This window comes from Amblyomma maculatum, chromosome 10 (genome assembly GCF_055883805.1).
Source record: "Amblyomma maculatum isolate TAMU_Amacu chromosome 10, ASM5588380v1, whole genome shotgun sequence".
Classification (NCBI taxonomy): domain Eukaryota; kingdom Metazoa; phylum Arthropoda; class Arachnida; order Ixodida; family Ixodidae; genus Amblyomma; species Amblyomma maculatum.
This window is the reverse complement of record NC_139353.1, coordinates 100150482-100176915: the sequence shown is the minus strand read 5'-3', so window position 1 is coordinate 100176915 and position 26434 is coordinate 100150482. Positions and strand designations below refer to the sequence as shown.

Genomic DNA, 26434 nt, shown 5'->3' with positions numbered 1-26434 from the left:
GCACTTGGAATTTTTTTCGCGATGTTGATCACATCGAATAACGTACATGCGTAGTCTTCAGACTAGATATGCCTCGGTAGCATGGCGACAATTAGGCCTAACACAGATGTTTTACCGCTAAACTCCCTAAAGATGAAAATCGTGTTCCTGCAACCTGTAAATTGAAAGTGGTCACGGGTTACTTGGTGGCCTAAGCGACTATGCCTCAAAGTCGCATGGCGACCGCTATGTGACGGACCTTGACCTTACAGCGGTAGTGGGCCACTTGGCCTAAGCGACTATGTCCCAAAGTCACATGGCGAAAACTAAGCTTAAAACATAAGTTCGACCTCTAAATTTCCCTCAATGTGAAAACCGCGCTCACGTGACCGTGACCTTAACAGTGGTCACGGGCCACTTGGTGGCCTATATGACTGCCCCAAAGTCACATGGCGACCACTAGGTCACGTGACCTTGCCGGTGAAAGCGGTCACGGGCCACTTGGCCTCCTACGTGACTATGCCCCAAAGTCCCATGGCGACCATCAGGCTTAACAGAAGTTCGACCACTAAATATCCCTGAAGTTGAAAACCGTGCATACTCGACAGCTGACTACCTGGCGTAATGAAGAAAGGAAATTGTATTCACACTTCAGACATTTCGACCATGCTTGTACGGGCACCCATTCGATGTCACGGATCACCACGCTTTGTGCTGGCCGTCATCATTGAAAAACCCAAACGGCCGTCTCGCATGCTTGTGGCTTCGACTACAAGAGTATTATATCCGAGGCGTCCATCGCACAGGGCACAAGCACTCCGACGCAGGCGCTTAAGCCACTTCGCTTTATCCCGCTCGCCAGTACACCCGACGTTCTGCTGCCACGTGCCTCCATCCAGCTCCGTCTTGTCTTCCTTGTCCGTCGACGACATGCCATCAGACCAGCGATAAGAGTCGTGGCTTGCATTACTCATCGATATTCTCAAGAACTCTTCACTCTCGTCGACCCCTCACTTGCGCCCTTCGTTTTTAAGCGCAGCATTCTGTTCTTGACCATCTCCTCTACCGACGCAACTAAATGCCAGATTTCCGTAAATGACTGCTCGTCGTACCTCGCCAGGAACGTAGTGCTATCTGCACATATTACCATAATTCCCAATGTGACTATCCGGGTGTATTCAAGGGTTATGTACGGTTGCGACGATTTTACGTTCCAGGTATTTATAAGTTCGTCAATAGGCATGTGCGCTCGTGTGCCGACTGCCAGCGTCGCAAACCTCCTCGCTCAAAACCGCCTCCTACACTACAGCCTCTCCCGAGCCCAACCGACCGTTTGATCGAGTCGGCATCAATCTGTGCGGACCTCTGCCGTAATACTGTGCACGGGTTCGGGCCGACCTGAACCATGGGCCGTATTTGGGCCGGGCCTGGGCCAAAGTATTTTTGTCTCGGGCGGGCCGGGCCGGACACCCCAATCACAAACATATGCAACATTTCTGAAAAGGCGAATGCGGCTGTATAGTGCAATAAGCGTCTAGACTGCACAGCATTTTCTCGCGTCGTCCTCAAGTGAGAACTTCCGAGTTCTTAACCGGCGTCGACTCGCCTTTCGTCCCCGTCTCCTCGCCGCGAAAGGCCGCTTGTGGGCTATAGTTCGTTTAAAGTTTTGCATCTCCGCTTTGATAACACCGGCGCTGAAGTTTATGCGTCAGTTTCAAAATTCACGCCACGCTGTCGCCAATCACACGTCTCGATTGTGACGCACTCCTACCTCGACATGGCCTCGTTTGAATCGCGACATAGCTCAAAGCTTCTGCGGTGCAAGGGTTTCCGCTTGCTTCTCTTGTTGCGATATTTTCACTTGACAGGAAGGCGGTAAGCCAGGCGAGTTTCCTAAATGATCCAGGCAAATCATTCTCATCTGAGGTTCCTGAAGAGCCCCTACACCATGCCCTACACGGATTAAGCCGTCCACTGGAGAGCCAGCGCTTACCACCCTCTACCCAATGGCCTCACAGAGCACTTCGTTTGAACAATGGACGACATGCCACCCTAGTATATCGCCTTCGACCGGGACAAGGTTCTCCGATTTGCAACATGCCTACAACACGGCTGTTCAACAACTACCAGTTTCTCACCATTTGTTCTGTGGTATGGCCGAGAACCTTCGCCATCACTCGACACCCTCCTCCCCTACTGCCCAGATATGAGAGTATACCTCACTTTGAGGAGCTGCCAAACACACTGAAGAATGCCGCCAACTGGCTCGTTCGCTGACTTAGGAAAAGCAAGCCCAGAAGACAACCTACTGCAGCACTCACTCTGCCCACACATTCCTTTCCGGTGTACATGTTTGGCTTTATGTCCATTGCACTCCACCAGGCCTGTCCAGCAACCTCATCGCCAAGTACCACGGACCCTATCCTGCATACAACAGACTTCCGGAAATCACCTTGTTGAACTGCTAGCCAACTCCACCGACCTTCGCCGCCGTGGACATGAGATAGTCCATGTCGACCGTTTCAAGCCCGATTATGATGCCGCTGTAATTTTGTCTGTTTGGGTCGCCAGTGTAGCTCCTCTTTTCTGTGGGGGCCAGATAGTAGTGAACAAGTTATGCAAAGCGGTGACTGAGAGAAATAAAGACGAAGTGCTTTGCAGATAAGCAGGCTACGAGCTACCACCACTCCGGCCTTGACGGCTACCATTGGCTGAACTCCTGCCTAACGGTACCATTATTGTGCATGCCACGATCTCAAAAATACACGTCAATGATTAGATGTATTCTGATTATCTCCGGTTTTATATACTTCAGTTATTACATTATGATGATACAACTGTGAGAGTATTCATATCATGACAAATATATACTCTTTAGCATTCTGTATAAAAACTGCCATTTTTACTATCACTTCCACTGGAAGATATGTTTCAAATAGATGATTGGTATGATGCCTTGAAAGTCTAACATGGTGGGTGGGATCCATCACAACATTATTGCACAGTTGGGAATTGGGACATTGGATAACATCCGATGAAGAGGGAAACGATTTTAAAAAAGTATTTTAGTACAGTATGTAGCACATAGTTGGTCGGGAGCAGATTCACTTATTGGTGCACAGTTCAGGTGTCCATGGACGTGCGCGACAGCTACTCTACCTTTCTTTTCCTATAAACCAATTTACATTTAAATTGCCGTTATCAACAATGATGCAATTATTTTTAGCGACATCGTAGTTTCTTATTCTAGTTAATATTTCGACACTGCACACACACACTATCCAATGTTACACCTCTAAAAAGCAAGGTTGAGCAAGGCAGTGAATAAAAACAAAAATGTGATAAGGCCTCTATCCCTGTTTGTCATAGCACTGCAGTAAGCCATGCTTAACATACATGATTCTGCACGTCCACACGTGGAAAGCCATACCTATCAGTGGTCATTGAATTGCTGTATGGTTTCTCTAAATAAAATTTCAGAACAACCTATATACTACTTTGTAGAATCTCTTATCTAATACAGATGCACAAGATTTAGGTAAAACCACCAAAGATGATGGGCTACAGCAGCAGGAAAACGTCATTTAATGACACTGCAGCGCTCTCACCTCCATAACCGTAGCAACACATTTTACCCATGTGTACATGCATGAACTTCAAATCAGGTGCACACAGCTTAACATGTGATAGTGCTGTACACCGTGAGCAATTATAATTTGATTCTTTTACTCATTTCTTGTAAACTATGTAAGCTGTGGCAATATGCAGCTACAGTAATACACAAACAACCTTTATGTTGAAAAGCATCCAAACAACATCCTTAAATAAATATCATAAAGCATGATGCATTTGTAGACAGCATACAGCATACAGCAAAACTGAGAGAGAGAAACTTTATTTCAAAAAGAAAAAAAAAGAGAAAAAGGTGGGGGGCGCAGTGAGTGGAGTCTTCATTTCAAGACACCAGTGGCCTGGGCTGCCGCTCTTGCCTGAGTTAGCAGCCTACGCTGGATCGCTAGGTCAGAGCATAGCAGAGTGGCCTCCCACTGCGCCTTCGAATGGTGTGTGTTTGTCTGCAGGTTTGGGGTCCGTGCACCCTCAAGTGACGTGGTAGGCGGTGGACTGGTCGTTGCAACAAGGGCATATGTCTGTTTAGTGTTCTGGGCAAATGATGCTATTTGACGTAGGCTGGGGAAAGTGTTATGCAAAAAAAAGGAAATTATGCACACATTATGAGAACATTCACTAATCTATGCAGGCCAGCTAAAGGCAGTGAAAGCTTACAAAAAGAAGGCTTTTCGCAAAAACCAACATAAGTGGCTAGGCAGTCAAATACTGGCAGGCATTTGCATTAAGCCCACGAACAGGTTTGAGCAGTAAACCTATAAAAACAGAATGTTTAATTTTTTATGCTTCGCAGTAATATGTGGCTTGTTTGCCGAAGCTACATATGGGATATGAGGTTTATTCACGACCATCATGGTTAATTCTGCTCGTTTATACTGACCACCATGGCTTGTGTGGCCGTGGTTAGGTCCTGTGACCTTGAGTCTGCAGCAAACACCGTGTCGACAAAGTCACCATCTGCGCTGCTTGCCGAATGTATCGTGAAAATTTTGACAATTATACGCCACAGAAAACGAGACTGCGACTTTTCAGGAAGCCTATATAAACATTGGCATTAGGCTAGAAGGATGTGAGGCAGCCTCCGTTCTGGGCTGTTGCAAACCCGCTCTGCGGCCGCTTCCACCACGTTAGTGAAGCGTACACACCCTAATGCACAACAGCTATATAAATTAGTACAGGGTTCCCAATGCCTCAAGTTGTAGTCTCAGTAACGTACAGCAAGATGTGGCCAATCAATGCCATTTTTGAGTGGGGCCCCATTGGGGATTTCTACAACTCACAACTACTCTCCTCAGCCTTTCAATTTCATAAATATAATGTCATAAACGACTTTTCTGGGGGGTATAAGTTTCGAAATTGTCTGGCAGCGCATCCCTGGAGTGCTCCTGAGCAAAAAACTGCGATCGCTGGTTTTTCATCCGTAAAGTGGCCACCATTAAAATTCAATGAAGATAGTACTTTTTAAATGTGAGACACACATTGTTATTTCAGGTAGCATGACCAGTAGGTTTGGGGCTAGGTGATACAGGCATCAACAAGCCATTTAAACAAACTGAGCACTAATCAAACACTGCCATGAGACTATGACGGAAATGGAAAGATCTTGCTCTACATCGCAAGTATTTAGCACCCCAATACATACGAAACAGAAGTGTTCGATTTTGTGTTTGCTTCGCAAATTGATAGCACAAGGTGAAGTACCATTTTGCAGCGGGACACTGTCATTATTTGTGTGTCCAGCAATATTACAAGGCCTTCACTAATCTTTTTTATTTACGTAGTTCTTGTTTTCGATAGTGTTCGTGAGGAAAAGGTGGGTGGTTAAACCGCATTGGCATATAAAAGGTAATAAAAAACCATTACATATCGAGGTTATTGGTTCAAACTAATTCGAGAGCAATGTTCACAAAATAACTAGATAAACATACAACAAAGACAATAAAGTTAAACACAGGCTGACAGCGGGTACAGTATGAACAGAGAACTGTGAGCCGATCTCAAGGGAACCAACACAGATGACGAGTGATTGCAAATTACGAGTGCTGCGACGGAGAAACACAACGAGAGAGTAATGACAAGGACAGGCGCTTCATTACTCTCTCGTTGTTATTCTCCGTCGCAGCACTCGCAATTTGCAATCATGTACAAACTACCTCAACTTTCCGTATTACTGCAATGACGATTTAGCAACTTGTACAAGGCTCTTCAAATCACAAAACCATAAACATTTCAGACGGCCATACCCAAATTAAATCGCTCTTTCATACTTATTTTTCTACTTATTTCACAAACTCTGACAAATTAACTAATTATTAGTGCATTTTTACTCGATTCATTCAATATACTAACTCCACATGCCTATCCTGTAAGCAGCCTCTCTAACCCTATCTGCTGCGGTGAGAAAACAGTGCAAGAAATAAGATTAAAAGAGGTGATAAAGACCTGATTCTTGTTTTTTTTTAGCATCTTCCTTTATTACGCTACATTTTCTTCTGTAAACGAAGCTATGGGCCCAAAGTCAGTATCCCAAAAACTAGACCTCCCTTATTCTTCAAAGATATCACATTTTGCAAGTAGGACTAAAAGTGACACACGTTTTTTCACGGCCAACATAGGTTTAGTTAAGCCACTGTTACATTCCAGCAATCAGGATCTCCAGTGCTGGACCACAACTAACGTGGCTGCCTGAATCATACTGAAAACCGCAACTTCAAACGTTTGGCAAGGACTTTTAAAATTGGACTCACGAATCTGGATCCTCATGTTTGTAGTTGAGCACAGAGCCAGGCCTTGGCTTTGCCTGTACACGTGGACCCTACACAAGACGTACTCACAAGCCGTTCCACCGCCCGCTTCCGCGGCATGTCGGCGAGTTTTCGCGCCTTGACCCTGCTGACTGTCTTCATCCTCTGATGTGCAAGTCGGTCTTCACCAACGTAGCGTCTAAACAATGTTGTATGAGGAACCAAAACAATACATTCAAATAATGCAACCAGTGGGTTTGAGGATAGGACACATTTGAAAACAAAATTCGAAAACTACATTTTTCATTGCCAATTTTCTTTTGTGGAATGGGATAGAATGAAAGAAGATGGCTGCACAGTATGAAAGAACACAAAACTATGGTTGAGGGGCAGCCTCAGTTCTCCAGCCAAGCCAACGTTTCGACAAGGGTAAAGCACTTTAAGAACCTAGGCAAAACTGTCGTTCTCACTTGGGATTCATCTCAAATGTAGACAACCATCGTGCAGGCGTTCCGCTGATAAAACTGCTGTGATAAAAACGGTTTTTCGCCGTTTTTGCATGTCGATTCGACCATTCAACTTTCGATTAATTCGGACGAAGACAAGTCCACATATCGTGGCATCAAGGGACTAGTGATAATCACATTACTTGTTACAACGTCATGTGACTAACAGTTGCGCTATTTACTTGGCATTATATTTATATAAGAGTGATTATATGAGTGATGAAACGATGTGCACATTTTTTAATCCAGTGACCTTTTGGGACCGCGAAATTTTGCGACACATTCTACGGACAGCTTCGGTGACGGCTTTTGCTACTCGTAAGACTTATGAGGCTATTTATGGCTTTAACAAATGAAATGACCACTTGGCCTTTAACATCATAGTTAACTCTCGCGCAGTTTTCATCCCCACGAACAGTCCGCATGAACACTAGACAGAGGGCGTTAAGAGAACCCGGATTAAAATATAAATACTCTTTCTAGCAATAATTTTATTTGCCATGCACTCAGAGTGGCACACGAAGTTTAACTCAACCAAGTGTCTACTTATAGTCCGATTCTCGTTCCTATCGACATCAGCCTCTATATTTTAAACAGCAGCCCATTGCTCACCTTCAGGGCTCGTTGCGTGATCCATTACAAATCAGTTTCAACCCATGTTGTGTATTTGTCGCGTAATCTGTGTGTGTGTGTGTGTGTGTGTGTGTGTGTGTGTGTGCGTGTGCGTGTGCGTGTGTGTGTGTGTGTGTGTGTGTGTGTGTGTGTGTGTGTGTGTGTGTGTGTGTGTGTGTGTGTGTGTGTGTGTGTGTGTGTGTGTGTGTGTGTGTGCGTGCGTGTGTGTGCGCGCGTGTGCGTGCGTGTGTGTGTCTGTGTGTGTGTGTGTGTGTGCGCGTGTGTGTGGGGGGGGAGCTTTTTCTTCATGTGTAAAATCTGATAATAAAATAGGCAATAAAGAGAAAAACTCTCATGGCTCGTTGGTCTAGGGGTGTGATTCTCGCTTAGGCTGCGAGAGGTCCCAGGTTCAAATCCCGGACGAACCCGTTGTTTTTTTTTCATGACCGCTTTTGCCCGACCAACCAACTTCCGACGCTTCCAATCACTTAGTTCCTAGCTATATTTTACCTTAGCCGTCCCGACCTTATGTCTGATAATAAATTAGGCAATAAAGAAAAAAAAAGTACGGCAATTCACATCTAGGTATTTGTCCGCTGCGGCTGATCACTAGTTGGTCAGTCACTTATTAGTGTGAAGTTTTGATTACTTACCATGTCAAAAACGTTACTTGACATTACAGAACCTCCTCGTGTTTCTTGTTCACAGTAAAAATTGTCCTTGAAAGACACCTTATCTGTTCTTAACTGTGGCTGCGATTCTATCGCACATGGGCCGGGTAAGTGCTTTTTGTTATTTTGATCAAATTTGGCATCGGCTTTGTTATAAAATATTTCAGGTATGCCACAACGATACATTTCCTCTAGCGAAAGATTTCAACGTCATGACTGTGATTATGCTTTGTTTGAGCTTATGTTGAAAGAGAACTTGAATCTGTTCGATTCTTGCCGAGACCATTGCGGTGCTTTTTAGCCTCCTCTGTACATTTTCTCATGCCGGCGCTCAACATATTCGAGAAGCCAAGAATCCAATGAGGCGACTGAAGGAGCACCACACTCATCTCAGCAGGAATCGAATAGAAACAAGTGTTGCTTTAGAAAATAAGGAGCCATGCATTGAAATCGCTTCGTTGCAATCGGTGACCGAAGGAATTTCTCTACACAACTGCGCCTGGAATCCATCAAAGGGTCCGTACGGGTTCCGAGACTGAAATGATGGTTTTGGCATTGTCAGTTACACAAGTTTCAGCTACTATGTGCCCTCAAAGCAGCAACATGGCAAAGCCACACACAATCAAACAACGGGCTACATCAGGTAGGTAAATTGTTGTAACGGTACCTTACAGTTGCGCTTATGGTTAATTTAGCGCAAAAGCCAGCCGCGGTGGCTCAGTAGTTTGAGCTCTTGACTGCTGACCCAAAGACACATGATTGATTCTCGGCTTCGGTGGCTGCTTTTAGATTACTGCAAAAAAACACTGCGCCCGTGTGCTGTGCAGTGTCAGCGCACGTTACAGAACCACAGGTGGCCGAAATTTCCGGTGGACTTTCATAGCGTGAGCCGCTTTGGGGGTTTAGACCTCCTAAACAAAACCTAAACAACCTATATCAAGAAAACCACGGAAGACGGCGAACACGGGCACTACTCGTAACTGCTTGCTTAAGAGAGAAACGGCAGGTACAAAGCGTTCGAGAAAAGCCCGCCGCTTAAAAGGTGGTGACGCGTGGTCATCTGTGCTATGCCCCATGTGGAACAGTAAAGAACCAGAAGCAGAGCCGCACAGGTGGGACGAAAGATGTCATAAGCGTGCCAAGAATGGGTTCACATCTACGGCGCCGAAAATGTTCCGTATATTTCAGTACTGAACTGTGCAAAAGACCCAGATTTGCTCGAGCTACAACAAGAACTGCGGTTGTGCTATCGAAATTTTAAAACCTGATCTGGATAATAATACTTAATAGCTTCTAAGCCCGTTACACACATCGTAAGGTTCCATATATGCACTAAAAAACAACTCATAATATTAGTTGACTATTCACTTATGATCACATATTTGTGTGGGGATGAAATGCCAGGCGATCGTGTCTTGCGATGTGTAAGTGCAAGTTGAAAAACCACAGTTGGTCGAAATTTCTGATGTCTCCACTTTGGCGTCTCTCATAGCCTAAGTCGCTTTGGAAAGTTGAACCACGCAAATCAAACCTATTTGTTGTCTTTTCTGCGCAAGGCCGCCTAATTTTAAAAGATTTTTTCCCTAGAAAACATATAATCAATTCTGGACGATCCAGCGGTTTCTATCGTACCTCTTTAGGGTTGTATATTTTCTCTAGGATACTTCGGCATCATTAAAATAAAAATGATGACACTAACGGCAAGGAAAGAAAAGGTGGACGGTAGGATGATCATGACTTCGGGAGGCTGAAAATGAAATTCTCTGAGAATGACGGACAATGCGAGAAAAGGGGAACACAACGGGGCTCGTCCGGTATTTCAACCCGCGACCTCGCGTACCCGAAGCGAGAATGATACTCCTGGACCAACGAGACCTTTTTTTAGCATTGTAATTGTTACGCTGAAACAATATCCTATGTATGTGAACTATTTATAAGTAATTCAGAAATGAACATCAAATCAACACTATGTGCAATGGAATACGGCAAGTCAACAAAACTCTAAACAAGAGGCAATATATAGAGCACATCGCGAACTCTCAGAACCTCCTTGTAGCCGTCGAAAGAGCAAATGTCTGCATTTTAGAGGACTGGAAATAAAATAATGTCTCTTTTCTCTGTTGCGCCTCTCCGTGTTATTTCCTTGGAGGTTCAAGTTAATTAATCAGAAGGCTTCCCCTAATCATCTGCTACATGTGACTTGCAGATTTAACATAACTAAACTCGACAAAACGCTTAACAAGAAGCTAGACAACATTGTCGCAGTCATCCTTCCTTTACCTCAGCCAAAATAATAGCTTGTCACCCAACAAACACGTTCGAGAAATGTCAGTGTCGTGTGATTTTTGCAACTCATTCTCAGTCAGGAGACACTCCGTTCCGTGATTCCGATGGGGTGTTATCACTTTTTACAAGTCACCCTTAATCCCGTAACACCTCTTTTAATATTGCTTTGACGTGGTGTCATTACTATTTCTCAGCCTCAATCATATGACACTTGTCTATAACGTGAATTCCGCGTGACGTGAATATATTTTGCAAGCTATTCTTAATCACGTTACGCTTATTGTCCCTTGACTTCAATGGGACGAAACCACTTCCCTAGTAGCACAATATGTTTCTGTAACATTGCAGCAACATTGCCAATGTTGTACAATGTTGCGATAACTTTGGACTACATTTATCCAACATAATGCAAAAACTTTCAACATTCGATAACGTTGCTGCATGTTAACAAGTAACATGCTGGCAATGTTGCTCTAAAGTGTTCTTTCCACATTGCAGCAATATTGTCAAATGATGTATAAATGTTGAACCACATACGATGACATTGCTATAACATTTACTTCATGGGCTAACTGTCGTTCTTTCCGACTATTTCTGCAGCCCAAACAGAAAAGCCGGTATTATATCACTCCATTGACCTTGTCACTTCCCCGCATGACAATGTTTATTTATTTTTTAGATTGAATGGAACCTTGCATGTCATGTGCATGCGATGAACAGTACAAGTGTACTGATTTTTGTTACAATGAGATATATATATATATATATATATATAATATGCAATATATTTAGACTGCTGAGATTGCATTATCTTTCAATTAAACATGCGGACTAAAATTATAACTGCTGAAGAAATTTAGTTCTGTTTTCACTAATGCCCCGCAGCCTAATGGTCATGAAGATCGTCGCGAATCCAAATCAAGTCGAAATCGTGGCCGCGCCGAGAGCCATTCCTGCCAAACCGCGTGTAAGCGGCGATCGCGGCAAATTCTTCACGTGCATTAGAGTCCCTAGAAGTATTTGCTAGTCTGCCGTCCGAGCGGGGTTCCCTATGTAACCGGTTAGCCGCTTCCCGGATGAAAGCGCAGGGGGCGCTGCACGCATTCGGAGCGTGGTCGCATTGTGTACGTGGGGCTGTGGCCGTTGTGCCGTACTGCGAGTCTGCGCCGCGCTGAGCCGTTGGTGCCGTGGCAAGGCTCGTGCACCACGTGCACTTCTTCTTGCTCGCGAGCCGGAATGCGCGCAAATTAGCTAGCATGTGTTAAAAGTTAAATTGTTTCACAGGAAGGGAAAGGCGCAGTAACTGTCACACTTGCTCTGTGGACACCCGAACCGCGCCGTAAGGGAAGGGAGGAAGTTGGGAATGAAAGTGGAAAGAGAGAAAGAGGAGCCGTAGTGGAGGGCTACGGAGTAATTTCGACCACCTGGGGATCTTTAACGTGCGCTGACATCGCACAGCACACGGACACCACTTCGTTTCGCCTCCATCGAAACGCAGCCGCCGCGGTCGGGTTCGAACCCGGGAACTCCGGCACAGTAGTCGGGCGTCTTACCACTGCACCACCCCGGCGGGGCATAGCATGTGTGCAAGTGTGCCTTTTTTGTGGATGTGTGATCGCGTCATGTCCAGAAAACGGGGTAAGCGTGATAGCACGTGTTTCTTGCCCGGGTGCAACAGCGGGTAGCGCTCGTGCAAGGTGAAATGCTCTCTCTTCAGGACACCGAAAGACGCAGGGAAGAGGCAAGAGTGGGAGCGCAACATCAAGCGCGACGGCAAAGCCAATAACATTGTTTATTGCCTCAGCTAGGGCATAAAGGAATATGTAAAACGAAAATTAAAAGGCGTAATAAATGGAAGAAAATAGGTTGGCTGTGTTCTAATGAAGTTCAAGAGAGAACGATGATAAGGCCCTGCCGATATTGTCGGCTTCAGTGGCGGGCAAACCCACAAGGGGTGAATATCTTCCTCATTATTGTGAGTTGCAGACAGGAAATCCTGGACGTTGATATAAATATCGGTATATATAAATATCGGAGGATCCGGATCGGGGTTGCCCTCACATTACTGTAACACGAACAAGCTATAGTGTCGACGTTTGTGAGCGACACCTCAAACCCTGCTTTATTGAGCGAAGTTTTAAGACAGGTAAAGGTAATTGTGATTCCCCGGGATGTTACGCAACTCGCGAAGAATACCATCTCAATGCTGTTTCCTGACACTCCAAAATACTTGTTGAAACCCCTGCCTCTCAAGAGAAAGGATCACTTGTACGAGCAAAAACAGTCAGCAGGGAGACCTGCAGAGAAAGAAAAAAAGCGCACTGATCCTGAAGCATCAGTGGAGCCAGTTGAAGAATACAGCGGTGGTGGATCGTGTGACGCGAGCCTGCCACAGGAGTGCAGAAAGCTGCATGCCACCGCCACTGGGGACAAATGTCGATATTTCTGATGTTGAGCAATTAACATTCGCATAGTGCCACTCAAGCGAGGACGAATCTCCGGAGGCAATCTACGCAAATCGGCGAGTTCTGTTCCATCGTAGTGATACAGGTGAAGCTGCCATGAATGCTGCTGTGTGCATTCGAGGAAACAAAGTCAAGGAGATAGCTGTAAAGTCGACAGAAGAGATAATTAATTTTCTGCAGGACATTGCGAAACTCAGCTTGTGTCCTGGCAGCGGATTGAAGCCTATTACCAAGACCTTTCCCTCCTACAATGGGCGTTACTTAATTTGCGACGAACTGTACCAATATTTTTGATGCAGCTTGCATATAGCCTGCAAATACTTGGGAAATTAACTCAGAACGCCCTGTCAAGAAGAAGAACAAAAATTAAGAAACAGACTTCTAAGTCTCGAGCAGTTTGTCGTACGAAGGACAAGGTGGCAAAGCTGGTAAAAGCTCTAGGTGAAATGAAAAATGAAAAGGAACACCTTTCAAGGACAGAGTTTGAAAGAAATGTTAGTGCCCTTCCTCTCAACTAACAGCTGACTGTTAAAATATGTTTCAGAGGTTACAAAACACAAGTCAACAAAAGTGATGGCATACTCTGATGAGTGGCTACTAGGCTTCCTAAGCACCAAAGAATGCCTATCAGCAGTTTGCCTGAAGCGCGGTGCGATTTGAAGGGCTCGGGTTCCCATCTTGCGTGCTTTAATTGTGCATGCATCCGAAAGTTTCTAGTTGTACAGAAGAACGGAAATCTGAGCTAGTTGGTGCATTGCAAGATCAAAAAACAGCGCGGCTACTTGGGACAAACAGAGAGGTGAATAACGGACAAGCGCTGTCCGTAGCTAAGTTATAACACATACATGTTATAACTTAGCTAAACGTCCGAAGAAGTTAAGATGAAACTATAGCGTGAATGAAAACGCCGGCGACAGCGCTCTATTGCTTGCACACATGGTCCTTGGAGCCTAGAATGTGCGTCTAGTACAGTCCTCCATGCAAGCGCAATCGTTTGCACAAAATCCTCAGAAGTCTTCATTACAATATACAGCACGGCGGTAGCTTCAGCAGGATAATAGGGTATAAAAAGCAGCTTCGTTTCTACATCGGCTCAGGGGCATGCGCGCGAAACTTCGTTCACGAAAAAAAAGATCGTATCCTTGGTTATGCCAACAACTCGGCTGCGAATTCAATATTACGACTAAACTGAAATCAAAGACTAAAGAGCGGCATTGCATGTACAAGGCAGCTGACAATGAGCATATGCAGCGAATGCATTTCGAAGCGCACGGGCGCGCGCGTCGTCTGCTCCGCCGGCAGTGGCACTCCGCTTCACCGCAGCGCCACCGCAGCGATCATTCAGCGGCAGCCCCCGCCGCGGCCGGCGGACGACAGACTAGCAATATTTCTAGGGACCCTACGTGCGTGCAGCATTTTCCTTCCTCCATGGCTCACGTGTGTTTCCCTTATTCTAGCATAGTTTTCTTGTGGTCGCCGTGTTCTTGCTGCTGTGTTGCATTGCGTCTTCATAAGAATTCAGCTGAAATGACGGAGGCCTGCACAGAGGATAACATCAGTGGTGAGTGATTTCTAATCTACGTTGTTGAGCTGTGACACGTGTTGCCTGGCACAAAGCCAGTAGTGCATATATGCATGTGTTTCCCATGCCCTTCGTGATAGTTTGGTAAAGTGTATCATTGTATCATGAAGAGAGTGAAGTGTTCGCTAAGCGAAGTGTCGATCCGGCAACGACGCCGAAGAATAGCAGAGGCTGTTAACGACCACTAGAAAACTGTTCGGCAGATGTCAGTCCTGATAATGGTCGTGACAGCAGATCATGAAGAGAGTAAAGTGTTCGCTAAGTGAAGTGTCGATCCGGCAACGACGCCGAAGAATACCAGAGGCTGTTAACGACGAACTATAAAACTGTTCGGCAGATGTCAGTCCTGATAATGCTCGTGACAAATCCATTACAAATCAGTTTCAACCCATGTTGTGTATTTGTCGCGTAATCTGTGTGTGTGTGTGTGTGTGTGTGTGTGTGTGTGTGTGTGTGTGTGTGTGTGTGTGTGTGTGTGTGTGTGTGTGTGTGTGTGTGTGTGTGTGTGTGTGTGTGTGTGTGTGTGTGTGTGTGTGTGTGTGTGTGTGTGTGTGTGTGTGTGTGTGTGTGTGTGTGTGTGTGTGTGTGTGTGTGTGTGTGTGTGTGTGTGTGTGTGTGTGTGTGTGTGTTGTGTGTGTGTGCGTGCGTGTGTGCGTGTGTGTGCGTGTGTGTGTGCGCGTGTGCGTGTGTGTGTGTGTGTGTGTGTGTGCGTGTGCGCGCGCGTGCGTGTGCGCGCGTGTGTGCGGGGGGGGAGCTTTTTTCTTCATGTGTAAAATCTGATAATAAAATAGGCAATAAAGAGAAAAACTTTCATGGCTCGTTGGTCTAGGGGTGTGATTCTCGCTTAGGCTGCGAGAGGTCCCAGGTTCAAATCCCGGACGAGCCCGTTGTTTTTTTTTTCATGACCGCTTTTGCCCGACCAACCAACTTCCGACGCTTCCAATCACTTAGTTCCTAGCTATATTTTACCTTAGCCGTCCCGACCTTATGTCTGATAATAAATTAGGCAATAAAGAAAAAATAAGTACGGCAATTCACATCTAGGTATTTGTCCGCTGCGGCTGATCACTAGTTGGTCAGTCACTTATTAGTGTGAAGTTTTGATTACTTACCATGTCAAAAACGTTACTTGACATTACAGAACCTCCTCGTGTTTCTTGTTCACAGTAAAAATTGTCCTTGAAAGACACCTTATCTGTTCTTAACTGTGGCTGCGATTCTATCGCACATGGGCCGGGTAAGTGCTTTTTGTTATTTTGATCAAATTTGGCATCGGCTTTGTTATAAAATATTTCAGGTATGCCACAACGATACATTTCCTCTAGTGAAAGATTTCAACGTCATGACTGTGATTATGCTTTGTTTGAGCTTATGTTGAAAGAGAACTTGAATCTGTTCGATTCTCGCCGAGACCATTGCGGTGCTTTTTAGCCTCCTCTGTACATTTTCTCATGCCGGCGCTCAACACATTCGAGAAGCCAAGAATCCAATGAGGCGACTGAAGGAGCACCACACTCATCTCATCAGGAATCGAATAGAAACAAGTGTTGCTTTAGAAAATAAGGAGCCATGCATTGAAATCGCTTCGTTGCAATCGGTGACCGAAGGAATTTCTCTACACAACTGCGCCTGGAATCCATCAAAGGGTCCGTACGGGTTCCGAGACTGAAATGATGGTTTTGGCATTGTCAGTTACACAAGTTTCATCTACTATGTGCCCTCAAAGCAGCAACATGGCAAAGCCACATACAATCAAACAACGGGCTACATCAGGTAGGTAAATTGTTGTAACGGTACCTTACAGTTGCGCTTATGGTTAATTTAGCGCAAAAGCCAGCCGCGGTGGCTCAGTAGTTTGAGCTCTTGACTGCTGACCCAAAGACACATGATTGATTCTCGGCTTCGGTGGCTGCTTTTAGATTACTGCAAAAAAACACTGCGCCCGTGTGCTGTGCAGTGTCAGCGCACGTTACAGAACCACAGGTGGCCGAAATTTCCGGTGGACTTTCATAGCGTGAGCCGCTTTGGGGGTTTAGACCTCCTAAACAAAACCTAAACAACCTATATCAAGAAAACCACGGAAGACGGCGAACACGGGCACTACTCGTAACTGCTTGCTTAAGAGAGAAACGGCAGGTACAAAGCGTTCGAGAAAAGCCCGCCGCTTAAAAGGTGGTGACGCGTGGTCATCTGTGCTATGCCCCATCTGGAACAGTAAAGAACCGGAAGCAGAGCCGCACAGGTGGGACGAAAGATGTCATAAGCGTGCCAAGAATGGGTTCACATCTACGGCGCCGAAAATGTTCCGTATATTTCAGTACTGAACTGTGCAAAAGACCCAGATTTGCTCGAGCTACAACAAGAACTGCGGTTGTGCTATCGAAATTTTAAAACCTGATCTGGATAATAATACTTAATAGCTTCTAAGCCCGTTACACACATCGTAAGGTTCCATATATGCACTAAAAAACAACTCATAATATTAGTTGACTATTCACTTATGATCACATATTTGTGTGGGGATGAAATGCCAGGCGATCGTGTCCTGCGATGTGTAAGTGCAAGTTGAAAAACCACAGTTGGTCGAAATTTCTGATGTCTCCACTTTGGCGTCTCTCATAGCCTAAGTCGCTTTGGAAAGTTGAACCACGCAAATCAAACCTATTTGTTGTCTTTTCTGCGCAAGGCCGCCTAATTTTAAAAGATTTTTTTTTTTAATTTGTCTGAGGAATCCCTAGAAAACATATAATTAATTCTGGACGATCCAGCGGTTTCTATCGTACCTCTTTAGGGTTGTATATTTTCTCTAGGATACTTCGGCATCATTAAAATAAAAATGATGACACTAACGGCAAGGAAAGAAAAGGTGGACGGTAGGATGATCATGACTTCGGGAGGCTGAAAATGAAATTCTCTGAGAATGACGGACAATGCGAGAAAAGGGGAACACAACGGGGCTCGTCCGGTATTTCAACCCGCGACCTCTCGTACCCGAAGCGAGAATGATACTCCTGGACCAACGATACCTTTTTTTAGCATTGTAATTGTTACGCTGAAACAATATCCTATGTATGTGAACTATTTATAAGTAATTCAGAAATGAACATCAAATCAACACTATGTGCAATGGAATACGGCAAGTCAACAAAACTCTAAACAAGAGGCATTATATAGAGCACATCGCGAACTCTCAGAACCTCTTTGTAGCCGTCGAAAGAGCAAATGTCTGCATTTTAGAGGACTGGAAATAAAATAATGTCTCTTTTCTCTGTTGCGCCTCTCCGTGTTATTTCCTTGGAGGTTCAAGTTAATTAATCAGAAGGCTTCCCCTAATCATCTGCTACATGTGACTTGCAGATTTAACATAACTAAACTCGACAAAAAGCTTAACAAGAAGCTAGACAACATTGTCGCAGTCATCCTTCCTTTACCTCAGCCAAAATAATAACTTGTCACCCAACAAACACGTTCGAGAAATGTCAGTGTCGTGTGATTTTTGCAACTCATTCTCAGTCAGGAGACACTCCGTCCCGTGATTCCGACGGGGTGTTATCTCTTTTTACAAGTCACCCTTCAGACTTCAATGGGACGAAACCACTTCTTGCTAGTCAGGATGAATCACGTGACAGTTATTCGCTGTATGACTCGGGTGAGATATCGTCACTTCATTGCAAGTCGTCCTGAATTACGTGGCACTACTTATCATGTCTTAGCCGTGACATCACATGATTAGTACAAAGTTGCATATAACTCACGTGACCCTCATTTACCACCTTCATTTTTCTTCATGACATATCGTAGCATTAAGTTACTAGCATCATTACATGACTCTTTACAATGTCATATGACTGTTTGTAGCGCTTTTTGAGGGGATTTTATTAGAAAGGGCGATATGTGACTGATAAAATGATGTACATCTTTTTTAATTCCGTCAGCTTTCGGGACCGCGACTTCTTGCGACGCCTTCTGCTGACAACGTTCGGCGATGGCTTTTGCTTCTGGTAAGACTTATGATTCAATTGTTTTAATAAATGAAATCAACGCCCGACATTTAACCTCATAGATAACTCTCACACAGTTGTCACCCCACTCTCCGAACAGTCAGCATGAAACCCGACAGCAAGCAATTATATAAATTCTATCAAAAGATAAGCGCACTTAGTAGCACCAATGTCTTTCCCAAGCACTCAGAGGGAACGCGCACGTTAATTCCAGCGAAGGTCTGCTTATCGTCCACTTCTGTGTACTGTGGAAACCAGACCCCTGAATTTCCAGCTGCAGCTCGTCTCCTTCCAACCTGGCTCGTTGGTCTAGGGGTATGATTCTCGCTTAGGGTGCGAGAGGTCCCGGGTTCAAATCCCGGACGAGCCCGTGTGTGTTTTTCTTTTTTTTTTTTACGGTTTGGACCCGACTAGCCAGTACTTGCAAACGCATCCGATCGTGTCGTTCCTACCTTTACTTTCAATTGGAATATTTCACCCTCCATATCGCTCGCTTATACCTAGAAAGACCAGCGTAATCATTACCTTAGGCCTGACTGCCTTGTGTACGACAATTCACATCTATGGATTTGTCCGCTGCAGCTGGTTACTAGTTGATCAATAGCTTACTTAGCGGAAGATATTCGTCATCATTATCATTTATTGAACATTTAGGGACCCTTTACAGGGTATCACATAAGGGAGGGAAGGGGGGGGGGGGGGGGGCGATGTACATAAATTAATACATGAGCACAGACAAAGTTGTTGAAACATCAAGAAAAAATCTAGTAAAACATATATATATAAACGTACACTGAGACCAATGAGGACAACGAATACTATAAGTAAATGACTTAGCATGTCAAAAACGTTAATTGACGTTTCAGATCCCGCTCTGGTTTCTTGTTCACAATAAAAAACAAGCTGTGAACGCAGCACCATTTGTGTGATTAACTGTGGGCGCAAATATATTGCATGTGGGGCGGGTGAATAGTTAGCCATGTTCTCTAGATCGCATTCAGCATCGGCTGTATTATAAGGAATTTCAGGTGCAGCCAAGATGATAAACTTCGTTCGCTTTACATATGACGCGATGCTATGCAAAAAAAGAATTGGGCTCGTCCGGGATTTGAACCCGGGACCTCTCGCACCCGAAGCGAGAATCATACCCCTAGACCAACGAGCCAATTTTGCTTTTTTTCAGTAACAGAAAACCTTTATTTACGCATATATTGATGCAGGGGAGGGCGTGGGGCAGCTTCCTTTTGTTGAGGTAACAGCCGTGCGACCGTGTAGAACAGGTAGAATAGAATAGGAAACTTCATTTCATTAATAGCACTCTCAAATACGCTTACAGCTCAGGCTTTGGAATTCATCTAGAGTAAAGCAATGTCTTGTCTGAAGACTACGCATGTACGTTATTAGATATGATGAATATTGCGAAATAATTTCAAAGTATATTTTTATTGTGACTATTGAATAACCACATACTAGCTCATGACTACGCAGCTGTGGCTTCCGCAATTTATCGGGGCCAACCAATGATGTGAATAAATATATTCTGTGACCCTAATAATGGAGCAATATTTTATTCTGTGTTTTGCAATTTATCCAATTCACAGTCATGAAGCAACATGTAGAAGCACCTACCCGAGGCATATATAAAAAATATGCAGGAAGTTTAATATCTCTATCAATCACAAAATAATTCTATATATGTTCTCGCTATTCTGACATCTGATTTCGAATGTGAAGATTGAAAGAAGGCCGAAACTATTGCGCGCGAAAACTCGGAGAATGGTGCTGTCGTGACATGCAGCTTTTGGCTGAAAGACAGCGAGTATAGAAAAAAGAAAATGTACTGCACCCAAATTGTGTTACATGAATCTGTCGCTTCCTCATTTTTGTATATTTGATACAATTTGGCAGCCTCATGCATCTATGTATTATTTTTTGGCTATTTGCTTACCAATTTATGTTGCAGTAATTTACACGTTGCAGAAAACAAATAACCGATTACAGTTGTCATTACTTCTCGGGAAATTTAACAGCCACAGAAAAGCAACTGAACAGTATTACATTATTGCTGCGTTATTTTCACAAATACTTATTCAGATAAGATGAATTTAGGAGGCCACTATGTATAAGTACGGCATGACACGATGTCAATTTCCAGATTCTAAATTCGAAGATTTCGCTAAGTTTTTCCCGTTTCCACATGCAGCCATGAGCAGTTGCCCAAACTATCTCTCCGTATATGCACTCGAGGTAAGAGCAGTGCTATGAAGTATGAATGTCTTGCGCACTAGCTCATAAATATAAATCCCTCATGGAATCGCAGCGCTGGCAGACGAGGACAAAGGGAGGATACACACACACACAAGTGCCCTGTGTGTATCTCGTCCCTTCGTCCTCGTGTGCCAGCGCTGAGATTCCATGGCGTTCGACAACAGGCACTGTGCTAGTTCGAAAAAAATGTATGCACATTATGCCACTCGGCGTTATTTGAGGTTATGGGCCCCAGGAATGTTTTCTTAATTTTTACTAAAGTATAAATCAACTGCTAGTAACGCAATACACATATGTTGTTGCATACTGCTCAGTATGTGTGTTATCCGTTCAAATCGCGATGGCTGATTGCTAACCAGCCGGTGTAGCTTGTTTAAGCAGTAAGTTTCAGGATATGTAGGCAGTTGAATGCGTTAATCAGCATGTCACAAAGACCCTATTAGCATTTAGAAAATCAGGCGGGACTCAGAGTGTTGCTTTGTTCTGGTTCCATCATGCTTTGCACAGCTGCCGTAGCCTTTTTATCCTCTGTGAGAGAGCAGATATTTAACAAAAAAAAAGTCAGATGGCCGGGCTTGTTGGTTTATGACCCGATGTGAGAATGTAGCCTGAAAAAGACAAGGATCGAGAATGATGGACAGGCGGCAGTGGTAACATTCGACAACTACTTATTTCTCGTGAAGGGCATGGGATTGGTGGTATATACCATCGTATCGCAACTCTACATCGAAATGGCAAAGCATATCACTCACACAAGCTTATTTGGCAACAGTGCGACAGAAGGGCTATTTACCGTCCTTTTTGAAGCGCACGATTTAATCAGGCTGAAATATTTCACATGTCCGCGCTTTTTGTATGCTTTTAGGACACATTAAAATATTTAAGAATTACAAAATTCTATGTTGAAGGCGCTAGAAGTCGTACCAGAGAACACTGGGCGCTGTATGCATGGATTATGCATGGACGCCGTTGGCGTCACCTCCTCCTTCTAACCACCATATTAGCACTGCCGGCCGGTGGAATCTCCTCCCTTGCTCCCGCATTCACACAGGCGACGAAGAGAGGGATGTCACTGTTGCCAGATGACAGAGGCTCGGCTCGCGCTGAGGAGAGCGGTGTACGTCTGCGCTGCCTGCCTCGCTACATCGCCGCAGCCGGGTTCAATATACATTGTTGAAATTTTGAACTCTGGTAGTGTCGATGGGGCGGAGAAGGCACGAGGAAGCCGGAGACAGGCTTACTGTCGAGTAGCGAGAATATTCTATATTATATAAATTATCACATTAGTACTGCTAGATCGCTAGATTAGGAGTGCAGTTTCTTCAAAAATGAAGTGAAATGAAAGTATTTTATTTACTTTTCTCAATACTACAACACACGACAAAGATTAAAAGGCTGCCAGCCGCAGTCAATGTTACCAAAAAAGCAGTTTTATACATGTGTAAAAGTATCAGTGTGTAAAGTCGCTGACCTGACTATAAGTTATGAAGTATGCATCAGTGTGCACTTACGACGACATGTTAGCAATAATTTGCACTATGAGCTTTTGTGCAACAGATTTTCTGACTATTATGTTTGGTTATCGCATTGCAGACGCGAAGGCTGTACGTAATAAATGGTTGAAGAAAAACACTGTAGATCATCATCAGCAGCAGCAGCCTGACTATACCCACTGCAGGGCGAAGGCCTATCCCATATTTCTTCAATTGACCCGGTTCTGTGCTAGCTGCATCCACTTGACCCCTGCGAGCTTCTTAACCTCACCCACCCACCTAACTTTCTGCCGCCCCCTGCTACGCTTTCCTTCCCTTGGAATCCAGTTTGTTACCCTAAGCAACCATCGGTTATTATCTCTTCGCACTACATGTCCTGCCTATGACCATTTCTTCTTCTTGATTTCAAGTATCAAGAATCGTGTCGATAATGGAGCTGAAATCATGACCTGAAAAAAGTCGGTCTTATGTCGCAGCTCTCGTGAGAAAAAGGTCAACTCAAATGCGCTAAAACCCGAGCACAGCATGAGGCACATGAAAACGTATTTTTAAAGCGGCAGAAGTCAACAAGGTAAAAAAATAGCTAATGAACCATGGCATTTATTACAAAAAGCCGTGCATGTTTTTGTTTTTTTTTCAATTTCCTTGAAGTCAGCCCGCCCGATTCTGAACAGTCAAACTTTTTTTTTCTTTTTGCGTTGCACTGGCCAGATGGGAAACAAAAAAAAATCTTATGGGACATGTTATTCTAAATAGGCTTCAGAACTACGCAGAAGAGAATGACCGACTGTCCTGCTCAATGATTGGATTATGAAGTCAACTCTCTACCCAGGACATAATACTTGAATTGCATGCAGATGTAATAGATCCCCTTCACAAAACCGGTACCAAAGCCATTCTTGCCCTGGATCTGGAAAAAAACTTCGACAATGTCTCTCACGAAGCCATTCTCAAAACCATCTCCAACATCAACGCGCGGAAAAACCCTTTAATTACATTCATTCCTTTCGCTCGGGAAGGACTGTGGAGCTAGGTATCGCAGGACTTAGATCGGACAAAATAGCAATAGGAGACAGGGGAACCCAGCAAGGAAAAGTCTTCTATCCCTTCTTATTCAATCTAGCACTGATATATCTACTTCCCAAACTTGAAGAAATCAAAGATCTTCAGCACTCGCTAAATGCTGACAATGTCACCTTATGGGTAACAAAAGGTTCGGATGCTCACATAGAGAAAACATTTCAAGAAGTAGTGAATATAGTCCAGTCATACGCTAACCAGATTGGTCTGAAATGCTCACAACCCAATGTTGAACTACTAGCAGTCAGAAAGAAAACGCAAGAAAAAGGACACATAAAAGTCTGCCTGCACGTACTACCCATACCTAATTTCGATACTATAAGAGTACTCGGGCTCCACATCCAGAGCAATAGGAAGATGAATGTCACTATCGACAGGCTGGAAATGACTGTGCAACAAATCACTAGATCGATACAAAGAGTAACGGCTAGAAAGAGAGGAATTAAAGGGGCTGACATTTGTCGTCTTATCCATGCCTTTGTACTAAGAAGTTTCACATACTCAGTCCCTTATGTCCGCCTTAATCAATCTGACAAGGATAAATTAGACAGACACATTAGAAGCACCTACAAGGCTGGACTAGGCCTATCAAGAAACGCTTCAACCGAAAAACTTATCTCACTTGGAATACACAACACCGTAGAGAAGCTGATCACAGCACATAAGACAGCACAGCTACAAAGACTAACGAACTCTAAAGCAGGCAGACAAATTCTCCACCGCATAGGAAATAATTCCGAACCACTAGCCAACCACCCAGGTCCACTACCAAGAGGAGTGCGCGACAAAATTATCTCCAAAGCTTTGCCCAAAAACATGCATCCCTCCTTCCATGAAGGCGGGAGGAAAGCTACAGCTACGGCCCTAAACAGAAAATACCTGAATCGCGATGGCATGGTGCACACCGATACCTCGGACTATATGGCTGAAGGTGCTTTTGCCATCTGTGTAATTAAGCAGTCCAGTAACGTTATTAAATGCATATCAACTCTTTCGGTCAAAGTCCACTACTCGGAACAAGCGGGAGAAGCCGCAATCGCTTCAGCCTTCGCTACAACATGCGGACATAATTGTCCGCGATTCAAAAACTGCCATGGTAACTTCTCGCGTGGTAGAATATCAACCACTGCCAGAAACCATCTCGCGCACTCAGGGATCGAACCGATGCATATCAGCTGCTTCGATCAAAGTCCGCTACTCGGACCAAGCGGGAGAAGCCGCAATCGCTTCAAACATCGCTACAAACGGTGCGGGCATAATTGTCAGCGATTCAAAAACTGCCATACGTAACTTCTCGCGTGGTAGAATATCAACCACTGCCAGAAACCATCTCGCGTACTTAGGGAACCGAGACGAGACAATGCGGCTGCTCATTAACACGCTTGAGGTTTTGTCGGCGGAGTCGTGCGACATAGTGCTGAGGGACTTGAAATGGAAGGATTGCTATACATACTCCTATACAGCGACCTTACACAGCACTTTAAACTCTGTAGGAGAGTAAACCCACCGCCACACAAATCACTAACAAGACAACAAGAAATTGCTTGGAGGAAAATACAAACGAACTCCTTCCCTAACGCTGGTTTACGCACACATCTGTGCGGACAGCATAAGCTCATCCTGCACTAGGTGCGGAGAGAAAGCCGACCTTAATCATATCTTACGGGATTGCTCAGGGACCCACCTCAAAAGGCTCTCAGAAGCTCCCACAGTAGAATCTTGGGATGAAGTTCTGCGCAACGCGAGCCCCGATATACAATTGGGCGCCGTGAACCACGCTGAAGAAGTTGCCGCAAGCCACCAGCTAATGGCCACTTGGCTCTTCCACTAATAATCAGTACCACTACTCCAAAACAATAGTTTTCTCTTTCTCTCTCTCTCTCTACCCAGCAATCGAATTGAGAGGTTCCTCGCTCACGGGGCTCCCACGCCGCGAACATAACGGCGGCTCATTTTTAAGGCGAAAGTCGTTCTTGGATCGTGAGTGGGGCCCGCAGAGGTGGAGAGAATATTTTTGCAGATTCTCGGTGCGCAATCACGTGACACATGGGTGACATAGCCTATACGTCACGCAAACGCATCTAGGAATGTGTAAACTCCCCTGGAATTAAGGAAGATATTGTGCGGCAAGCCGATGAAGAAAAACGACAGAACATGACCGATGGCGATGGTAGATGATGTTTAATGAATTGCTAGCGACCTTAGCGCGAGCGCTCCTGCCCGCGCAACTGCCCGCTTCTTCCTCCTTGCTGGTCCGTAACATGACCCGTGGGCCACCGAGCGATCCTCCCGATAGTGGACGATAAAGTTTATCGATGTTGATGAGTTCATGGCATGATGATGAGCGTGTTGTCTGGATGCTTGAAGAAGAAGAGTAAGAAGGAAGAAGAGAACGGCTTGCCGGCACGATGATTACGAATGAACCTTGGCCCAGGACACTCTCGGGCAACACGTCGCCGCGACCCCATGGCGGAGGCCAAGGCACGCACCGCATGGCATAGGCAGGGGAGGATGTCTTCCAGTGTAGTGGTGTCTTGGGTCGTGGGGTCGTTGGTCGGCACATCAGGTCAGTGTTGCCATATATGGTCATTCGGGTCTTTCCTTATGTATTGTGGTCATGTGTGTCGTCTCGAGTCAGTCTCTCTTTCGTCGTGTCTTGTGGTCGGGGTGGGGGGACGGGGCGGAGGAACGGCAAGGTCTTAGTCCGACAGGCTGGGGAAAAGCCATGCGATGCCTCCTACCCTTCAACCGATAGCGTACAAGGTCGCAGGGCGCCGAAGCTCCGGACTAAGATGAGGGGGTCCAGGGGGTCCAAGATCAGGCTTCGCAACGCAAACGCTATCAGTCGCTCCACTCCGTCTACTTCCCTATGAGTGAGAGCCGCGCCAAGACCATAGGGCGACGCATCCGTGACCAACACCGCAGCATTTCCGGGTCGAAATGTGCCAACGTCGATGTTGATGCCAGTAATGCCTTACTTCGGCAGTATGCATCTTCCTGAGCTGGCTCCCAAGACCGCGTTGTGCCTGGTCTCAGCAGGTGATTGAGCGGGTGAAGCACTGTTGAAAGCTTGGGAATGCATTTCCTGTAGAAATTAATGAGGTCATTTATAGCTTTGAA

The 26434-nt window shown here is 45.0% G+C and overlaps 2 non-coding genes across 2 annotated transcripts; one reads left to right on the top strand and one right to left on the bottom strand.

Moving 5' to 3' along the window:
• The first annotated feature begins 18771 nt into the window (after window positions 1-18771).
• On the top strand, window positions 18772-18843 carry TRNAP-AGG (transfer RNA proline (anticodon AGG)). Its single transcript has one exon. It is a non-coding gene; the product is annotated as a tRNA-Pro (tRNA).
• Window positions 18844-19566: 723 nt separating this feature from the next.
• Window positions 19567-19638, bottom strand: TRNAP-CGG (transfer RNA proline (anticodon CGG)). Its single transcript has one exon. It is a non-coding gene; the product is annotated as a tRNA-Pro (tRNA).
• Between the last annotated feature and the right edge of the window lie 6796 nt (window positions 19639-26434).